Raw genomic sequence first — 21,642 nt, 5'->3', positions numbered from 1 at the left:
TTCCATTACATCACCTTCCTCCCAAGCTAAATTCTTGGATAGAATTTTGCTTCTACCATTTTTTCCTATTTAGACCTTGTCCAAAAATTCAGTCCTTGTTCTTTTCCTTTCTCTTCTCCTCACCATTTGTTTTGCCGATTTCTTTACGTTTGGAGAATCACTGGATTTCTGAGTTGCTGGTACTTCCTTGTTTGGAGGTTGTATATGGAAAGTATCATATAGCACTTCCATTGGTAACTCTTGGTGCCTGACTGTTTCTATGTATCGGCGTCTCAGTTGGTTAGTATGTTTTTTTTTGTGTGGGAAAAGTCTGGCGTTTTATAATGTAAACCATTCTCCCAATTCTTCTTGAGATTATGCCTTCTTCCCAAAAACTCTTCCTTGCCCGACAATTTTGGAAGAAAATTTTATCCCCGTCATTGTAAGTCTTGTACGTTAAATTATACTTGATCCTTTTTTCCTTTTTTTCTTTTGGGATTAACCGGTCGAACACCGATCGTACGTTCCTGGCAAACATAATTTCAGCTGGGGATAATTTAGCATTTGGATTTGGATTTGGTGTTATCCTATATATTGCTAAGAATTTCTGAATGCTTTTTCTTCCGTGTCGATGTTATTATTCTTTTTTAAAGCTCGTGTAAAAGTATCGACAAATCTTTCCGCTTGTCCGTTTGCTCGAGAGTTAAAAGTTGGTGCTGTAATGTGTTCAATATCCAGTGCCTCACAGTAGTTCTTCCATTCTTGACCTGTGAACATAGTGCCATTATCACTAACAATTGTTTTCGGAACTCCGAACCGACTAAATACCTCGTCCAGCTCTTTTATTGTGTTTGTCGCTGTAGGGTGTTTGTATTTAAAAATTATTGGCCATTTTGACATACTATCTACGATTATTAGGTAATACTATCCATTCAGAGGTCCTGCATAATCGATATGGATGCGTGTCCAGGGTACATCTGTTTTACGCCAAGGTTGAGTCTGTATGAGGGGGGATTTTGCGGCTAGTTGGCAACCTTTACATAATTTCACCATTTTCTCAATGTCCTGATCCATTACAGGCCAGTATGTGAATCCTCTCATTAGGTCCTTCATTCTGAATATTTCAGAATGTTTCATGTGGAATTCTTTTAGGATTTTCTTTTGTAATACTTGCGGTATTACAACTCTGTCTGCATACATCAGAGGTTCACCACACATAGATAAATGGAAACACTTTTAATCCTTTTCTATACTTTTCGAATTGCCGCGCTTGTTTTTTTTATCTTATTAATATATTTAGATGTTTTCGCTGCTTTCTTTATATCCTCAAGTGTAACAGGAGGTTCCCTAACAGTATTCATTAATATATCTGTTAGTACATTTTCTTATTTTAATGCTGCTGTAACAGTTTCTTCAAATTCAGTTTTACTGGGGATCAATCTTGACAAACCATTTGCATGTGCAATTTTACTAGATGCTAGGTGTTTCATTTTGAAATCGTAATTGACCAAAATACTACTCCGTCTCTGTAATCTATTTGCCGTATGAGTAGGAATCCCTTTTTTGAACCAAAATTCGATAGTAATGGTTTATGGTCCGTTTCCAAAACGAAAGATCTTCCATGAATGAATCTATGAAACTTTTTCACGGCATACACAATCGGTAACCCCTCTTTTTCGATCTGACTGTATTTGCTTTGCACGGGTAATGAAAACCTCGAGGCATGAGATAATGGCTTAGTCGACCCATCTTCCATTTTGTGTAGAAGCACCGTATTCGCTCGCATCTGCCGCTACAATTGAATAATTTTCTAGCTAGTAATGTGCTAACGCTAGATCCAATAACAAACATATTTTATGTTTATTGGATGCTTCTTCACATTCTTTTGTCCGGAGCCATTTTTTTATTCTTTTTCAATAATTCATTTAATGGTGCTCTTAATTCGTGTATATTTGGGATATAAGAATTAAAGTAGTTTGCTAGACCCAAGAATGACTGTAACTTCACTACAGTGTCTGATGTAGGCATGCCTCTAATTGCTTCTGTCCTATTTGGGTTACGTCTTCTACCTTTCCAATCAATTATTTGTCCCAAATATTCAATCTTTCGAGAGCCGCTTTAAATCCGTAGTCTTCTATTTTTTCGAATACCTTCTGAATATGTGTTTTTTATGTTCTTCAACATTTTAGCTTCTTATCAAAATGTCGTCTAAATAAGTCATTGCAAAATTCAAACCTGCTAGAATGGCATCCATAATTTGTTAAAATAAATTTGGTGCTACTTTCAATCCAAACGGCAATCGTTTTATGGAAAATAATCCGTAATGAGTATTCATCGATAGGTATTTAGAACAATCTTCGTGGGCATTGGCCTGCAAATATGCTTCTGATCACTCAATTTTTGTGAAAATTCTTCCTCCATATAACTTAGAAAATATTCCCTCAGGGGTAGGGAGTGGATAGTTATGATCCTTTAATGAATCATTCAGTCCCGTCGAATAATATCCACATATCCTGATAAAAAAAAAATATTTTTCACATAAACTGTGGGTGATGCCCATTCAGAATTGCCCACTTTTCTCTTACTCCGATTTCTTCGAGTCTATTTAATTCTTTCTTGATTGTTTTCAATGCCGAATACGGAACCTTCCTTTTGGGTTTAAACACAGGTTTCGCTTCATTTTTCAGTCCAAATTTCACTTCCGTTTTAGTGCAGAAATCAAGACCTTCCGAAAATACATTTTTAAAATCTTCCTGGCAGTTTAAGGCTTTCAGATCCTGTCACATTTACTCTTTTGCAAAATTAGTTTATTGGTTTCTCCCATAAATTGAATAGTATCATCAAATCTATACCGAATAGATTATAATTTTTTCCAGACATTTATTTTTTAACGTCTTTTCATTCAGCGTCACATTAGTATAAAATTCACCCTTAAATTTTAATCTATTTCTAGACATTCCTCTGGAAATTTTCTTTGTGTTTTGCAGCTTTGGAGAACCAATTTTCTTCCATGTTGTTTCATCAATTAAGATATGTCACTTCCAGTATGAAAAAGACAGTTTACTTTCCGGCCATACATTCTAGCTTCAATATATTTTCTTTTTTTTACCAAACAGGGACACTTTTTTTAGAACCAATGGTCTTTATTTAAGGTTTAGAGTGTTTCTCTTTTTTGCATAATGTTGACTTGTGTCCTTTACGTTCGCATTTTTAGCATATTTAGCTTTTGAAGTAGCACTCATTTGTGAATGATTCTTTCCTTTCTGTATTTTTTACATAGTGGCCACCTTGCTTTATCCTTTGTATTTTGTTAACACTTTTCTCTTCGATACTAGTATTGTCCTGTTTTAAATTTAACAGTTTCTGGCATTCCTCAGTAACCTTCTGTAAGGTTTTTTCTATGTCTTGGTTCATAATGGATAACATCCTAGAACGAATCTCTTTATCCGTCGAGGATGTTTACCCTTGCAAAAATATCAGATAGACAAATTTCAAAAATTGTTCTTTTCAATGCTTCGTGAAATGTCAATTTCTCTTTTTTTTCTCAGTCGGACCGTAACAGACTGAATTAAAAATATATATAACTTACTGTTTGTGTGTCTCTCAGCTTTTTATTTCAGTAGTTGAAGATTTTCTTGCAGTATTTTTTCTCTTTGTTTTCCAATATATTTTTGGCTTAAAGTTTCCCTTTTCTGAATTCGAATCCTGTCGCCATTTGTTATATCCTTACTTTAAATAAGAATACAGCAAGCAACACGGGGTTATGGGTGAAATACAAAGGGGTTTATTTACAAGGGAATATATGTGACATAAGAGTTACTCGACATCTTTTCTGATTCTCTTCCTGTCTGTTTTCTTTCTCTGTCAGTCACGTGAGAGGGTCAATATATCTATAGTTCATTTAATCTATGAAGGGGTGTTTGGTTATTTCATTACATATGTCTGTAAGTGAGAGACAGAGTTCGTTTTATATAGATGCCGCAATGTCTGGGCTGATATTTGTTTTAATGAAATCAGGAGATAAGTAGTACGAAGAATCCAAATAATATGAATATATCACTCCAATCTCAACATTAGGAAAAAACAATAGCAAAGATAACATACGGTAATGAAGGATTATACTTTAGAAGAGATGACGTCAAGAACACATAGTAATCAAATCTTAGTAGCCAGAAAGAACATTTGAATGTAAGTATATTAGTTCTATAATTGTTTGGTTACATCTTCCAAATAAATTACGAGAGACTTTTCAAAAGCCATGACTTCTATGGCGTATTACGCAATAATGGATCAGAGTGGATTGCAAAGTGAAATTGTATGATTACTGAACTTTTCTATTCATGCCCTGAAAATTTAATCCCTCTGTTGCAGATAAGGAAGCAAATACTGTCTTGGGCGTGCCGCAGAAGCAGAGATGCGTAGTTAAATTCCAAGCAAAAGTGCATTTAGAATCGTGGTGATGATGTAAAAACATAAATGCTGGCACACAAAATGATTTGATGTTACAATGGGACCCTCCCGTTTTCATAGTTCTTCAGATTTTGTTTCGAAAAATAGAAGGCTTTACTTTTAGAACGATTCTCCTATAATAATAAATAACTTGTCAAGCATACATACATGCTTAAACGTCTCACAGAAACAGAGATTGACACTAACATAGGGAATACAACGTAGTAATGTTGACACAACTGTTACGAAGATAGGTAACGTTGAGACTACTCAGCACTAGATAGGTGCCCATTTGAAAAATTCGGGCGCTGAATGTAGGAAGACGTTACCACATCCCTGCAAGAATTGTAAAAAAATCTTACTTCGTCATCTCTTTTAGCTGGCGATATACAAATGGCTGTGAAGACTTCTAAGATTGATACTCCCATGAAACTTACGTTTTCAGTTCAACACGCCAAACGTGGGTATCGCCTCGGTCTCTTGGTTCAATATTTACATACAGATAGCCTTAGCACACCGACAGGCAGACAGTCAGATTGTCACACAAGCATACAGATAGGCAAATTGACAAACACGCGCATGAACAAGTAGACGTGTGAACATTTGAACAAGTGAAGCAAATAGTTTTTCCAATTTATCGATAAGACCTCTCTTAACATTGATAAGGTGCCAAGATCTCTAGCCGAGTCACCCATCCCATGGGACGCCATTAGAGGAGTGATAAAGTGCCCGCCAGATATTAGATTTGCGAAATGAATGAATCGAGGGGTTGGAGGAAGTAAAAAGGGATTTATCCATCGGCAGAAATTAAATCAGCAGGTGTCCACAGTCCAATATCAATCAATAGCGCGCGCGGTCTAGTGGTATGTACGGGTGTAGAGGAGGATCGGGAGAGGAGTGCGGAAACAAACATGGTGACTTGGTTGCTCTTAGTAGAAAAGTAAACAGTGTAGTCAGTTACTGATGATATAATACAAACAGTAGAAACAGTACAAGTGACAATTTTTCATTTGTTAATTTGTGTTTTGCAAGCAGTTCTTGACATTTTTGGCGTCCTTTTTAAATAGTTTCCCTCTTTTTTTTTAAACGAACAATTGTTCACTTACATAAAACATCATGCTCTACGTGAACTTTTAATTTTTATCAATTATAGAGAAGTATTTCCCAGAGTTTAGACGGATGAGAATGTAATATTATGACCTTTTATGCTGTGATCATAGCATATTATCAGTGTTAATTGTGCAAAGCAGAGCTAAGATTCAAAACATTATTATTATTATTATTATTATTATTATTATTATTATTAATAATAATAATAATAATAATAATAATAATAATAATAATAATAATAATTGCTTCATTGATTAGAGCGACGGCTTGTCGCTGGATCAATTATTATGATTAGAAAAATAAACAATTAGTTTGGGAAAAAATGAGTGGCATATAATATAATAAATCGCAAAAGATATGTGAAAATAGAAAATAGATGTAAACATTATTTTGGGTTTGCAGAAACAAATAACTAGATTGGGGTTACATCAGCTGTTGGTTTGATAGACGGAATGATGTGACGTAAAGAAACACGTGATATATGTAGATTTGGGGAGATTCTAGGCAGTCTTTAGCTTGATATCAGAGAGAACGGATGACTTAAGATGACGTGGAAGCGGAGGCACTTCTGAGAGTCAAGATGTAAAGACCGTGTAATCTCGGGAAATGCTGGCCAGATCATGAGAATAAATTTTCATAAATAATTCAGGTATGTGTTGTGTTATTTACATCTGTTAAATTGAACTGCTGTCTACATCTGTTTCGATACATCCATATCAATCGTTTCTTGTTAGAACTGTTGCATAAATGTTAAAATATACATAATAGACGATCAACTAAATGATATGACGTATATACATACACGCATTTACACGTACACAAATTTAGAGATAAAATATAAAACCCAACTTTTTTTTCTTTTTTTTATTACATTTTTCACCCCAAACAAGGCAAATTGCCACTTTGGTGTAGGGGGCTACTATCCGGGGCAATAACTACTGGGGTACTATGTAGAGATTTGGGGAGCAAGATGTCGGTTCACGTTACACTTCAACTTCTGCACGTCAGTACTGTTGGGGAAGCAGGGACCTGGAATGGAATTCCAGAGTCTAGCGGTTCTGGGGAAGAAACTATTGGAGTAAAAAGATCTTTTACATCTAGGGATCTCTACAGTGTGGGGATGGAATATGTACGGCGTTATGGAATATATTCACATATAACATATGACACGTTTTGTAATATATATCTCCCACCTGGCTATATAACAAGAAGTAATCATAGTCAAGCTAACTAGAACTAAATAGTAAATTAATGATCAGGAAAGACTAAGAATTCTTTATTCTTGATTGATGTGGTGCTTGCGTTCAGTTTCAAGAGACAATAGATATCATCTGTAAGGGTAAATGCGCGTCTAATTGTGAGGCACGGGTTGCGCAAGCACAAATCACACCTCTCCTAAATCGGCACTACTTTAGTTCAGTGACAAACAGAAATGCTAGGCGACTGGAAACGATACCGAGATTAGCGCAGAGCACATACAGAACCTGGAATTTCCAAATGGTCACACATTTGGGTTCTAACCAGGCGTAACGTTGATTACTCTGGGTAATTCAATGAGAGCAGGTGTCAACGTGAATAATGCCGTATTAATTCAATATTAATCTTGATAATAACAGATTAATCCTTAAAAACTTAACCATATAAGCTGGAGGATTTTTACTCTTACTGTTATTCTTTTGTATTCAAGTATTATTTCAGCTAACATCCTGCAACACATAGTGGCTTCTTTTTCCTGCATTCGAACCCAAAATTGAGCTTGTTTGATCCACGTTGAGAGAAATATGTCCCTACGCACTTCTTGAAGATCAAGCATCTCAGTTTTAGCCATTGCCACCCTTAGAGAATTGCTTAGTTTAGTGCTAATCTCCTTAGGCGCACCTACTGACGCACGATGACAAGGCTGTCCAGGCAAATTATGCAGGCCAGAATTCTTTACGGGAGTTCGTTTTTCCAATCACAGTTTACCAGCCTTGTGTCATATTTTTTTCGATCATCGAAGAGAATTAAACATCTGTTTACTAGTTATATAGCCATTCGTGGTTTACTAGTTATACAGCCATTCGTGGTTTACTAGTTATACAACCATTTCTGGTTTACTAGTTATACAGCCATTCGTGGTTTACTAGTTATACAGCCATTCGTGGTTGGACATTGCTTATCTGGTTGGGAAAACGACGGGAAGCATTGGCAAAGAAATTTGTTCAGATATATTTGCTCTCTTTAGAGGATAAGGAAAACTTGGTTTGTGTGTGTGTGTGTTTTTTTTCTGCTAAAATATACGCTCCGATTTTATTTGTTGTTATTTGTTGTTATTTTAAAAGATACATTGTTTTGTTCGCTATATATGAGAGTAATAGAAAGCGAAAGTGTAATAGAGAGAGAGACAGAGAGAGCGAACGATATTCTTAGCCTATCTTTAGATTGTGAATCAAGTATCTGATTTTAATTTCACAAAACAGGATGACGTCACTTCCTATTTCTTGTTCTTAATCAGTCGTCACACTTTTAAACTAATCTCACAATTAGCATGTACGGACAAAATGAATGCCGATGCTCAAAATGTATAAACATTTTGACCCCGCCCTTTACTTAAAAATTCATAAAAAATCAGGGATTTAATCAATTTTAATGAAATTTTCAGTATTTTTCAAATACTGATCGTGAAATATAATGAACGAATTATTTTTATTTAAATCTTAATGGAAATTTATTATTTTGTTTAAACAAAAAATACCTTTACTAAAGTTATAATTTTCAGTAGTAAATAAAAAAAACTCAAGAATATATATTTTTTCTTTTTTTATATAAATAAAGTATCGTAATTTTTAACGATAAAAAATAATTTGTACAGAAAAAATACGAAAAAAGACCTAAAGTTGATGAATTCGATATAACTCGAAGAACAATGAGTTTCTTGATTACCGATATCACTATTGAATTAAGCATTGTTTATTTAATATTTCCACAAAAATATTATAAAAGCAAAAATGTTTCCACTTTTTTTAAATTATAAATTCGCATAATTTTTATATGCAAGATTTTAATAACTTCCTTGCTCGCAAGAATGTGAAACTTTCGGCGTAACATAATTTTTACATATTCTCGAACAATAATTTAAAAAAAATATTTAAAACAGAAACATAAAAAAACAATTAAATAAACAAATGATAAAAAATTGATAAAAACGGTTAGAATAGGAAGGTATAAATGCACGTCTGGGAAAAAAAGAAACTGACACCCCCTTCCTCCTTTTACTATCATGACTTCATTTTGAAACAGCGTTTTGATGGGTTGAAATTTTAGGCTTCCGTATATTTGTGCTTACAAATTTTTATCGGCTACGTTTTGCCAAACAGCAGAATTACTTGCTTTTTAAGGGATAATGAAGCTGTATTTTGTATAAACAAGGTGTTTCTTTTTTAATTTAATTCAATATCTTAGGACTTTACCTTACTAATTATCTTTGAAATACACCCAGAAAACTAATATTTATAGTATTTTTACAATGAATGTAATAAACTTAAAAAGTTAGATGAATTAGTTAGCTCGCCGTGAAAACATTTTCATAACTTTTTTTTTTCACGTGTACAAATAGGTTCCCTTCTTAAAGAAATTAACTTTAGTCTCTCGTCTTTTAAATACAATCAAAACATAGTCGGAAACCTACAAACTAATTATGATTAATCGGCTTTCAAAACCAGGTCTCTCTATTTTGCCTGCCCATTTTTGCCCGTACCTAACAGTTAGCATTACTCTTATAACGCCCGGTTAAACTGTGCTTTAACCGAAATTATTGTTTGGTGAAATTATTGGAATGACAACCCTGGGCTTGTCAATAATATGAATGATCTGCGTTTTAACGTTGATGTCCTGGAAACGGTACCGGACTGCGACACGATTGCCCAGTATATGGGATTAAAACTATGAATATCAGTCGCTTAGACGTGTTTTTGTCAGAGTTGAAGTAAAAACAGACCTTAGGATTTTCGGTTTGGCTGGCTCATTTCTTCTATCAGATTGACGTATTATTATGGTGGTCCTCTATATGTGTCCGTTCTTTTGACCGGAATCGTCTCCAGGCACCGTTTCGACATTCCAGGCAGAACAAAACAACGCGAAACAATTCTAATATATATATGAGAAAGTTTAACTATTTTATTTCTATACATAAATACATGACAATAATGTATAATATTTGTAAAAACAATTAAAAAAAAACAAAGTAAAATTTAAATTTTTAAATTTTAGACTGAGCTAGCTACCTAGCTAGACCTGAATAATGCTGAGGGAGGAGGTGCCCCCTCCTCGCAGTTACAGAAGGCCAAAACATGTCTCCTTACTCCAGGGCTTCCAGGAATGAAAGAGGAGAGAGTTCTGTCAACAATACATCGTGGTTCCCTTTTTTTCCGTATCGCTCCTCGCGCGACAAAATCACCACCCGGCTATGGCAGGAGGCGGTGGGGGACCACGACGACAAGTGGTACTAGAAAATCGTACGACATTTGAGCGAAACTATCCAGTGACTCACTTTACAATCACTACATCGAAAGAAAAAACTGGAAAATTGGTTGAAGTTTTTGGAGTATTTTGGCGTACTTTTGAAACATATAGTCATACAACAGATTTCCAATTTTCCGCAGTAGTTTGCATGATGTTGTATTCTACTACGTCGGGACAAGATCAAAGTGTAGTATCTGTTATTCAGATGCTGCACGTCTATTTCTTGTTCTCTTTCGGTGGATCGAAATCCTTCACGACTGAGACAATTTTTATTTTTGTACCTTTTCTCCACGTTAAAAAACGACCCTGGTGTCTAACTCTGTCCCGTGGGGAGGCATAGTAAATAGGTACTACATATTTCACACATCAATATGTCAGCAATATAGGACAGTCGAGGAAGTGTTTTATTGTATGGCTCTCAACTCTAAAACTATAGATTATTAGACCGGTTTTAATGACCCATCTGGCATAAACAACGTTTGATACCCCTATTTTTTCGCCTGGTTGAGTGTTTGACACTGGATTCAGGTGGTTCTCAGCCTTCAGGTTAGGTCATCAGTAAGAGCAGGCATTATTTAACTGTCTGGTCCACAGTTTTAGTCTGCCATCTTCCTGAAATGTTGTTAGGGATTCCTCATGTCTGAGAGAGCATTTCTACACCTAAATCGTTTGATCATTGGATTGTTAGTCGAGCAATATTCATAAGTAGACGACAATTAGAGGCGCCAATAGGCCGGACACGATAAGAAAAAGGCATCACTTTTGGAGATCTTATTGAAATAATTAAACACATCTCCAGAAACATCGTATGGTAAGAGATAAAAGTCCTTCCAAAGGTAAAGTCCCCTAATGTTAATTAAAAAAAAATTGAAGAGTTACGAAGACGGTATTGTTACCAGTAAACCCAACGCCATTTTGAGCTCCAAGATTTTACTTGACTACATAGAAACAACCATTCTCAATGCAACTTTTTCTAGCGATAAACGGGGGCTGTGTATGGGCGTCAAGAGCGTGCTTTGTCATACAGGTCCGTTTTAAAAATTAAGCCTCCTATTTTGGACTCAAAGAATTGAATAGCCACGAAGCCAAGAGCGATACCATGAAACCAGCGAGCATTTGTTCTCCAGAATCTATTTTTCTGTATACTCATTACCATTGTCAATTCACTTTTGCCAAGAATAAAATATTTCTGTTTATAACGCACGCCCACGAAAGGCGTTGCTTTCTTAGAGTCTAACACCGTCAAGATCTGCAATAGAGATGAAAGTTTCTGGTCTTAAATGTATAATTCCATTCAGCTTAAGAATAGGAGTTGCAGTTCATTCTGATCAGTTCATTTAACATAAGGCATTACTTTTAGAATGTTGGTCGTATGTTAGTAATGTAAAGTAAGTGGATAGAAGTAATTAACTAAATTTATCATCTTTAAATTAAATCTAAACTCATATGCGATATTAATTTCAAAGGTAGAAACTGAAATGTGTTGACGGAGATAATATCAAGTAGTAAAGACTTGTTCACCTAAGTTAAAACAAAACTGCATTATCTATATATCTATAAAAGTGAGTGCATGTGTGAGGACACTTCTCAATCTATGTACTCAACAGTTTTTGGATCAACAGGTTTTATAATTATGTATGTATGAGTTGTAAACACGTTGAAAGCGTTTAAATTGGTTTTCATCCGAAAAAAGGGGCTGCTAAGGTGTGACCATTAACAAATTGGTACGTGGGAGTTGTTGGATTTTTACCTATATCTTGTAAATGTTTCAGGAATGCGCATGCGTGAATTGCAGATTACGTATGTTAAGAATAAGTATGTTTGAAACGCTTTTTTAAGGTTGTGCTACGCTAGTCTAATAGTTATCGTTCAGGACTGACTGTCGTTAGGTTTTGGGTTCGATCTCAGCACGAGTATACATATATTTAACTTAAAAGAAGTAAAGTTGTAATAAAAAAAGACACATAATACTGACATGCACATGTCTCAGTATCTGTATTAATTAAAATATAATATTTATGCCTATTTTACGACGGGGCAACACCGGTTGGCCTGCTTTGTTTAAATAAAATAACGCAGCTATTAATATGTAATTAAATAATCATGTAAACATATGTTATTAGTAAATTTTGCATTTTCATACATTTTATTATTTCTTTTATGCTTATGATGGAAAGTTATAGAAACAGAAGGGGAATTACGTATCCTGGAGCGAGTCACGCACGAACTCAATAAGTTTGACATTATTAATATTAAAATACAAACCGTACTATAACAACTGGGAAAAAATAAACAGGATTTTTAGTATGAAAAACAGGTGTGTTTATGTGAACAGAAAAACGAAATACGACGCAAAGACAGTTCTTTTAAAACCCAGTAATTATTTTTGCAAAAACAGGAATAACAACATCTGAAGTGACACGTTTCTGGCACACAATTTAAAGTAGTGGGAAACAACCACCAGAATAATGTATAATACATTTAACGTGTTAACGGAATGGATTAGGTAAGTAGGTTTCAAATCTAGGCGATACAGTTTATAAGTCTGTCTAGATTTATACGTGGTGTTTGGGGGTGTATGTTAAGCCAAAAAAAAAAAAAGGAAAAGAAAAAAGCGGTCAATTTTTTTCAAAATTTGACCTTTATTATGACACCTTAACATTTATTCTTTTGGGCTCAAATCAAGTTATAAAGTTAGATCCATGTCCATGGAACCTATATCTAAGATTTCATGTGCTTAGACCCAGAATTGTCGGAGGAGGTTGGTAGAGTTCTCAAAGTCCAAATCGTTCAACTTTTACCCCTTAACAGCCAAATTTCTGGCCGAAAACTGATCACAAAGATTTTCCCAAATCTCCGTACCCTGTATATCAAAGTTCGAGTCTGGAGGCTTAGAATTGACGGGGTTATTGCGTAGGTAAATGTACACACACAGACACACGCACAGACACGTTCACTTTTATAGATATACTAACATTTCGGCACGGCGTTGCTCGGGTGTTTGGAGGTGTATGCTGAGCAAAAAAAAAAAAAGGTCATTTTTTTTACTTTGACCCCTATTGTGACATCTTAACATTTATTGTTTTGGGCTCAACTCAAGTTATTAAGTTGGATCCATGCCCAAGGAACCTATATCTAAAATTTCAAGTGCTTAGACCCCAAATTGTCGGAGGAGTTTTCATATATATATATTTACTGAATATATATACATATATATATATATATATATATATATATATATATATATATACTGAATATATATATATATGTATATATATTTACTGAATTTAACTTTAACCATTGAACTTATATATATATATATATATATATATATATAAATTTAATGGTTAACGTTAAATTCATTAAATCAAAATATAAACACATATATTTAAGTTAAGAATTTATTTTTTTAAACAAAGAATATATAGAGGAATTATGTTTATTTCCTTAATCCATGGATTTGCAATAATGGCTTATATCATCAGAGGAAATGAAATGCAGTTTGCAAAATGTTCAGCTATGAATAAACAAGTATTTTGCTATGGCTGTATAGGTGTGTATATGTATCTATGTGTGTATGTGTATATATGTATACATCGATAGATAGATAGATCGATAGATAGATCGTTAGATAGATAGTTAGAGTTAACCGCTTCTAGACCAACTTTTCCTCAACCTAGCATACGCATCAAATTTCCCCCACTCTAAGAATAACAAATCAAACCAGGGTATATAATACATTTAGTCAGATATCCCATCCAATCACACTAATAGCAGAACCTATTTATCTATAAATCGTCTCCAAACTGTAATATATGCGTTTTAAATAAATTTAACTAAACCCGACTACACTACACTAACAAGACTTTTTTTTTTAAATTACATTTTCACATCAAACAAGGCACGTTGCCACTTTGATGTAGGGGCTACTATTCGGCACACATACTATAGGGGTACTAGGTGGGGAGTTGGGCAGCAAGATGTCGGTTCACGCTACACCTTAACTTATGCATGTCAGTACAGTTTGGGAAGCAGGAACCTGGAAGGGAGTTACAAAGTCTAGCGATTCTGGGAAAGAAACTACTGGAGTAGAAGCCTCTCTTACATCTAGGTATCTCTACTCTGAAGGGGTGGTATTGTACTGCTTGTCGGGTTTGTTGGGGATATTTACGTAGAGGGGGTACAAGTACTTGCAGCTCGACGGAACACACACCGTTAAAATACTTGTAGAACAGGCAGAGGGATGCTACATTGCGTCGATGGGACACAGGCTGAAGCTTGGATGATAGTTCCGAAACTATCAGATTGGCGACTCTCTTTTGGATATTGTCTAGGAGTGAGAGACTAGTAGCAGGTGGCGAATGGTGGCCTTATAGAGGTACAGGATACTTTCAGGAGTCAGTAGCTTTCTAGCACGGTAGAGAGAACCTACCTTTTTCGCAGCGGTCCTGGCAATGCTCTCAATGTAATTGTTTCAACTCATGTTTCCTGTGAACGTTAGGCCGGGGAGTTTAAAATAGGTGCTTTCAGATAAAGAATATTTGGCAAGTATAAACGATCAGCCTTTATCTCAGCATATCGGATTACATTAACAGATTCTCATAATAAAAGCTCAATAACTCCTCCCATCAATATCAAAATTAAACTCTAATCAAGGAACAATTCGCCCAAAATTAAATTAAATTAACATTCTCCATTCTCTTTCATAATCATACCCACCTTTTTAACTCAATTAAATAATAACTCCCCAAGTAATTAAACATTCTAGATTGTTACGCAGCTCTATTTCCCCTCACTTATTTACCCACCTCCAACAGCGCCTAAAAATAAGGTCTCCACCCCCCTCAAGCTCCCACTCCCATCAAAAAGATCACAAAATGTATACTTCTCATTTAAATACAACAATAAAGAGGTCACTGTGATATAATTCGACCGATACCTGACACCTAAACGTCCTCCCAAATGCAACTCTAATATACACGATGCCAGTTCGCAGAGATAACCTTCCCCCTTCCCTCCCTATACTCTCTACCTTATCTTCTTATTCCTCCTCTTCCCTTTTTCATCAAACTAGCTTTCTTTACATGTTTTCCTCAAGTAAAATGATCCTCTAAAGATCAGAAAATCGGCCCACATTAGAAGCCCATACTTATGCATATCGGATTGAAAAATAATTTTTCCGCATATTCACCAATCCAGGGCCTGCTAATTTCGAGGATTCTCGAAATCGAACTATGCATATGCGACTCAACATATAAGGTTCTGTAAATTTGCATACACATGTACGTATTTCATTATAGACGGAAATATATGCAATGGAAAGTAACATTGATTCAATATTTGATCCACTATCTCCGCACCCGCAAAAGTTTTGGATTTTTTCTACCAATGCATCTTTATATCGCCGACGAGGACGACCAATTTCGTATGCCCTTCCGAATAACGGCATGGAAAAACCAACCATTCTTGATATATAAGATTATTGATTTTTGCCTTGGATCACTACTCTACCGACCTGGAGGTAATACCCCGGCAAATATTGAATTCATTCTTATAATGGACTGCCCAGGTTGCATCAAATTCTTTTTCCTATAAATATTATTCACAATTCAAATAGCATTTTCAATATATGTTTATTCATAGCTGAACATTTTGCTAACTGCATTTCATTTCCTCTGCTGATATAAGCAATTATTGAAAATCCATGGATTAAGGAAATAAACATAATTTCTCCATATATTCCTTGTTTCAAACAGTAAATTCTTCATTTAAATATACGTGTTTATATTTTGACTTATAGAATTTAACTGAAACAACTAAACTTATATATATATATGTGTGTGTGTGTGTGTGTGTGCGTGTGTGTATGTTTGTGCCTGTTTGTGTCTGTGGCTGTTTCTGTGTCTTCTTTGTGTGTGTGAATTAGATTGCCTAATCGTTTATTATGAGAACTATTGAAAAATATTTGTAAGAGGCAGAGAATGGCTTCTGAAAAACAAATATAAACATTTGAGAAAGCGATAATATTCGCAAAAATCAAAACCTAACCTACAAGTTCGCACGTCGGGAGGATTTTTATGATTTTTCTCTTGCCTACGATCTTAAACAGAAAGAATTATCGCATTTTTGATGATTTCGGAAGGGTCATTGGTTTTCCCTTGAAAATATTTATCCGTTGATTTTTTATTCATATTTACGTTCAGATATTCCAATCATTGAGTTGTCTCGACTATGGTTCAAACAAAGACCAATAAAACATCTGATGTATCTTTCTGTCGCAAAATATAGAGATATGCGACGGCTGACTGTTGCAACTTTAAATTGGAAATCAAGCTACACGCCATTTTCAAAAACAATTCGTAATGCATCCTATCCTGTATACATAATTAATTATATAATTGTAATGAAAGACTTATGCCCTTCAGGAATTTGAAACATCCATCATTTATTACCGCAAATAGTATTTAAATGACTTCTGACGAAACAGTTGCTCTGAAAACAAAGCTGTTTATGTACTGCGTTACGCCCTACAAAATGCAGCTGTTATGTTTCCACTATTTTTTGCGGGTCAGAATTAAGATTCTGAACAGATACTAGACCTCAATTTAAACCATCATCAATGGACTAGAGTGATATCTTCGCATATTATATTAAAGGTAATTGTTTACCTGTGTGGATTTATATGCCAAGCTAAACGTAAAAACTACAACACAAACACCCACAAAGTTGATATATTTTATCAGCATTGTTCGAAAGGAGTAATATCTAAAATTTTGAAAAAAATATTCTTTTTATGAAGATCAATCGGGCTGGGTATCATCCAGGGAGATAGACAGTATTATTAGGCGCTATCTAGGATCCAAAATGCCGACTAATTCACCGAACAATCTATTATATATATGAAGAGTGTTGTGTTTGATAATTATATTTAAGTACTTAACATTGAATACAGGTCATAGTCTCTCATTTCACAGTTTCAGATTTATGCTTATTTTGCAGAGATGTCAGGATGTTCTTAGTGATAAGATTACCGTCCCTTTGTTCATATATGAATTAGTAATAACGTGTCCCTAGCTCTCTTCTTTTCAATATATAAATAAAAGCAGTAACTTCTTTCCCCACTCTCTCTCTCGTTTTTGTTTGTTAAAACTAACACATAGTTACGTGTTAATTAAGTTATCACTCGTTAGTGTCGGTTTGCAGTGTGAATCTTATTTACAACTATAATTAATCATATATAACCATGCATATATCCAACTAAAAAAAAATGTGTTGGATGGGGCACAAAGATAGGTTAGAGAAGGAAAGATAGAGGTAAAAATATACAAGACCTACCGTTTTGCCCCACTCCACACCGGGCAACAGAGTTAATCTCTACAATTATAATAGCAACTTTGTGCGTGTTCGTTCTTATAGACTCCGAAACCGCTGAAAGATTTTCTTTAAAATTTACAGAACTTCAATGTATATTTTTAGTTTTCTCTCAGAATACTCCCTATACTCATGGATAATCGATAGTCGAAACAATAATTTTCATTTATCCCGCATCGGTAAAACCATTTTCCATGCCGCCCCTTAGTAACAATCATAGAACAACGGGGCGTGAAAATTCTAATGTGGGTTAGTTGATAGCGTGTTTTTTTTTTGTATTGTTTTGTTTTTGCGTGGCGTGGTCTGTAGGTTCAAACACCGCACGTAAATTTACTAACTTTTTTTTCGTTAACTGCAAAGAATTTTTATAAGACTTGATCATTTACATGTTTTTCAGGTTGTTTTCTTTTATTTGTCTTTTTGGCGTGGTCTGTAGGTTCAAACACCACACGTAAATTCCATAATGTTTTTTTGTTCGTTAACTAAATAGTTAATGTAAAATGATTTTATAAAAGAAACAGAAGGTTCTCTAGACTGGGACGCAGAATAACATATATTTTGGACTTACTTACTGAATGGAGGCACGTGAAGCTTCCTTCCGAGCGATTTCACGGATTTCGATGACATAAAAATATAAGAGTGTGAAATATTCGTTGATTATCATTCAATCCCGGGCAACGGCGGGTCTCCCTGCAAGTAATCTTATGAAGCCAATGTTTTTCTAAAAACTTTACATCACATTTCACCCTTTGCGACTAAAGCCGTGAACATCTTGTATTTTCTCATAGAATTATAAGCACAGGGAGTGGCATTCGTATACCAGCCCGTGATGCTGATGACTTATCCAGAATCTCCATGCTTGTAAATAAGCGGTCTTAGCAGTATAAATTGGTGGACGGATGTTTGTTTAAAATAAACATTTGCCAAGGTAATTTGCGGGCACCGCTTCCAGTGGGTCGATCTGTAGAACACACTGACTATCAACTTATGACTTAAAAGAAAATGTGCAACAGTTGCTTATAAGAGAATAGCTTCCCATATCTTAGACAACCTCATCACTTTGTCCAGTATTAAAAAGTACTCAAGATACATCTTCTGCATCTCAGTATACATTAAATAAGTTGCTGTGCCTCATGAGTCAATTTTTTGAATCTATGATAAACAAAAATGTTGACAAATACAATATACTAAATGAAAATAATATAGATAACGTCCTGCAGGATAAACAACTGTCGTGCTCGTAGTTCAGTAAATCGATAGACGCGGATATTTATTTTCATATCAATGGCTCTTACTATATCATTCGATCAATAATTAATTAGTTCAAACTAGCAGAACTCGTGGAAATTCCATGGTCGTTGAAAATCTTTTTAAACACATTATAAATAAAATAGGTAAAAATATAACAAAACAAATAACGACGGATTTAAAACACTTTTTACTAACTTCTATTTTAACATTTTAAAGCTTAAAAGAATTTACTAAAAAAATAGATTTATTCCAAGAAAATTAACCACACGCCGCCTTGTTTTTTTTTCTGATTTTTTTTAATATGAATTATAAGGAACCAGATGCCAATTTACTTGCAGTTTTCTTTGAATTGTAAAACGGATCTATAATCAAAAAGTTTACAGTCTTCTCAATATGATTTTTTAATTATAAAACAAAAAAGAATTTTGAAACCGTATGCAGAAGGCCATGTATTATTTTTTGTTTTGAAAATGTTTCGAGAGGAAATGATTTTAATGATGTTTAACTGACAAAGAGCGATTATAAATGGAAGTAAGTCTTTTGTCATGAATTAATGTTTGCGATGATGGTGTTTTTCTTACACCTGGCATCGGACAAATATATTAATATTTAGATTATTATAACATGAGTGGTTTATGGAAATGTTATTTAATCTCTGTTTATAAGACTTTTGTATGTTTTACGTTACAACTTTATGTCATTGATAGAAATTAAAAGTATGTCATTAACAAAAAGTCATAATTTTTATCTTACTAGTACGTTCAAGCTGCGACAAAATTCTTTCGTACACGAAAACAGGGCTATTCATATACAATCTGAGAGAAGGTAGTAAAAGTTTATTCGTTTGAACATTTACTCACTAAATATTGCGATGGAACTAACCATTTCTTCAGAATTTTCTCAAATGGTGATAATTTTCGAGAAAGATTTGTATTCTTTTGATAACTACAAAAGTTAAACATAGCTGAGATGTTTTACCCAAAAACAATGTTTATTTAATTGCGTAATGAAATAAGTAACAGGATTAAATTTATTTTTAGTAACTCATGATATCATTTATAATTTTATTAAATAATCTATCAAGAGAGAATAAGTAAAACATTAACGTGTTTATATATATATATATATATATATATATATATATATATATATATATATAAACATACAGGAACTCCTCTGGAAATAACCATACTCTATGGACCATCCGACCGTTCTTACTTGTTTCCTTATTGGAGTATTGTATATATATATATATATATATATATATATATATATTTATATATATATATATATATATATATATATATATATATATCAAGCTGGTGCAAAGATAATGTCGTTTTCTGACGCTCAACTATATATATATATATATATATATATATATATATATATATATACACACGCACACACATATATATATACATATATATATATATATATATATATATATATATATATAAACGATATTATTTTTGCAATACCTAATATATATATATATGTATAGAAACGATATTATTTTTGCACCACCTAATATATATATATATATATATATATATATATATATATATATATATATATATATGTATATATATATATATTGATATGTAGTTTGCTTCGAGCATTGTGTGGGATAGGTATGTGGTAGAGATTTAGAAGGCTATCCCTATGTGATAACCTTCTAAATCTCTACTACATATATATATATATATATATATATATATATATATATATATATATATATATATATAATAAAGTCATTCTCCTGTTTGTTTAGAATTTGATGAATATATAGAAACGTTGCACTGTTTCACGAATTAATTGATTTGGAGGGGTGGGCAAATATATAAATCCTTATCCGGGTTCATATACGCCATTTCATATTTATTTGTTTTCCCACGCAAGCAAAATGTTACACAAGGTATATTTTGATGTGGGGGAAAACCACCTTTTGCAGAAGGGGCTATATGGAAGTAGGTGAAAATAACAATTGTCTTAGTGTAGAAGGGGTTCCCCTCCATTGACTAAAGACAATTAAACTTAAGTGTAGCCTTAGAACAGGTGATTCACTTTGATTTTAAAGCGATTTACATTGAATAATACTCTCGTTAGCATATTATATTGCAGAAAATCTATTTTGATAATTTGCTCCATGTTATACATTATATGTTGTAATAGAAACGTTTTAATTGTTCTATTAGAGATGTCATTTCAAGTTCAATAATTTCATTCATTTTTAATTTTATTTATATGAAATGCACTTTATTAAAACTTATTACGAGCTAATAACAATTGCCTTTGAAAGCGAAAATAGCTTTATTTAATCTATGAGAATTATTTCCAGTTTAAGCAATAAACGTTACTTCGTGTCTGATGTTCATAAACAAAGATAAATGCCAAGGCTGTGAGTTCCATATAGAAATTTTGATTTTATTTGAATAAAATAAAATACGCATCAAGTGCATTTGAAAGCCAAATCCCAACGTAATATTAGAAAAATAAACAAATGGTTTACTTGTTTTACGTTTCTATATGAAACGCACATGCTTCACGTTATTCTTTCATTGCCTCCGCACTGTTCTAACATTTCAAAATAACACCGCTGAGATACAACGTGCGGCTCTTTACAAACATAACTTTCTTCCTCCAACGTAACAACATGGCAAGAAAGAAGAAAAGGAAAATAAAAAAAAAAAACAGAAAACAACATACTTAGGATTGAGTTTAACTCCGAAATATATTTACGTTATAAATTTCAAACAAGTAAAATATTTGTTAATTTTCCTAATATAAGGTTGTGATTTGGCTTCAAGCGCACTCGATGCGAATTTAATTTTATTCAAGATAAATGTGTTTTATGATCCGCTAAATCCAACATGTAACCATTTTTCGTAACAAGTCTTGATATTCCTACCCCTATAAAGTATGGGGATAAACCAGCACATTCAATACAGAAAGTTAAGACGCGCTAAGTCTCTTACCCTC

The sequence above is a fragment of the Euprymna scolopes genome, chromosome 34 (assembly GCF_053919585.1).
Source record: "Euprymna scolopes isolate OS-2025 chromosome 34, ASM5391958v1, whole genome shotgun sequence".
NCBI lineage: Eukaryota > Metazoa > Mollusca > Cephalopoda > Sepiida > Sepiolidae > Euprymna > Euprymna scolopes.
The sequence above is the reverse complement of the archived record's forward strand: the minus strand, read 5'-3'. Positions refer to the sequence as shown.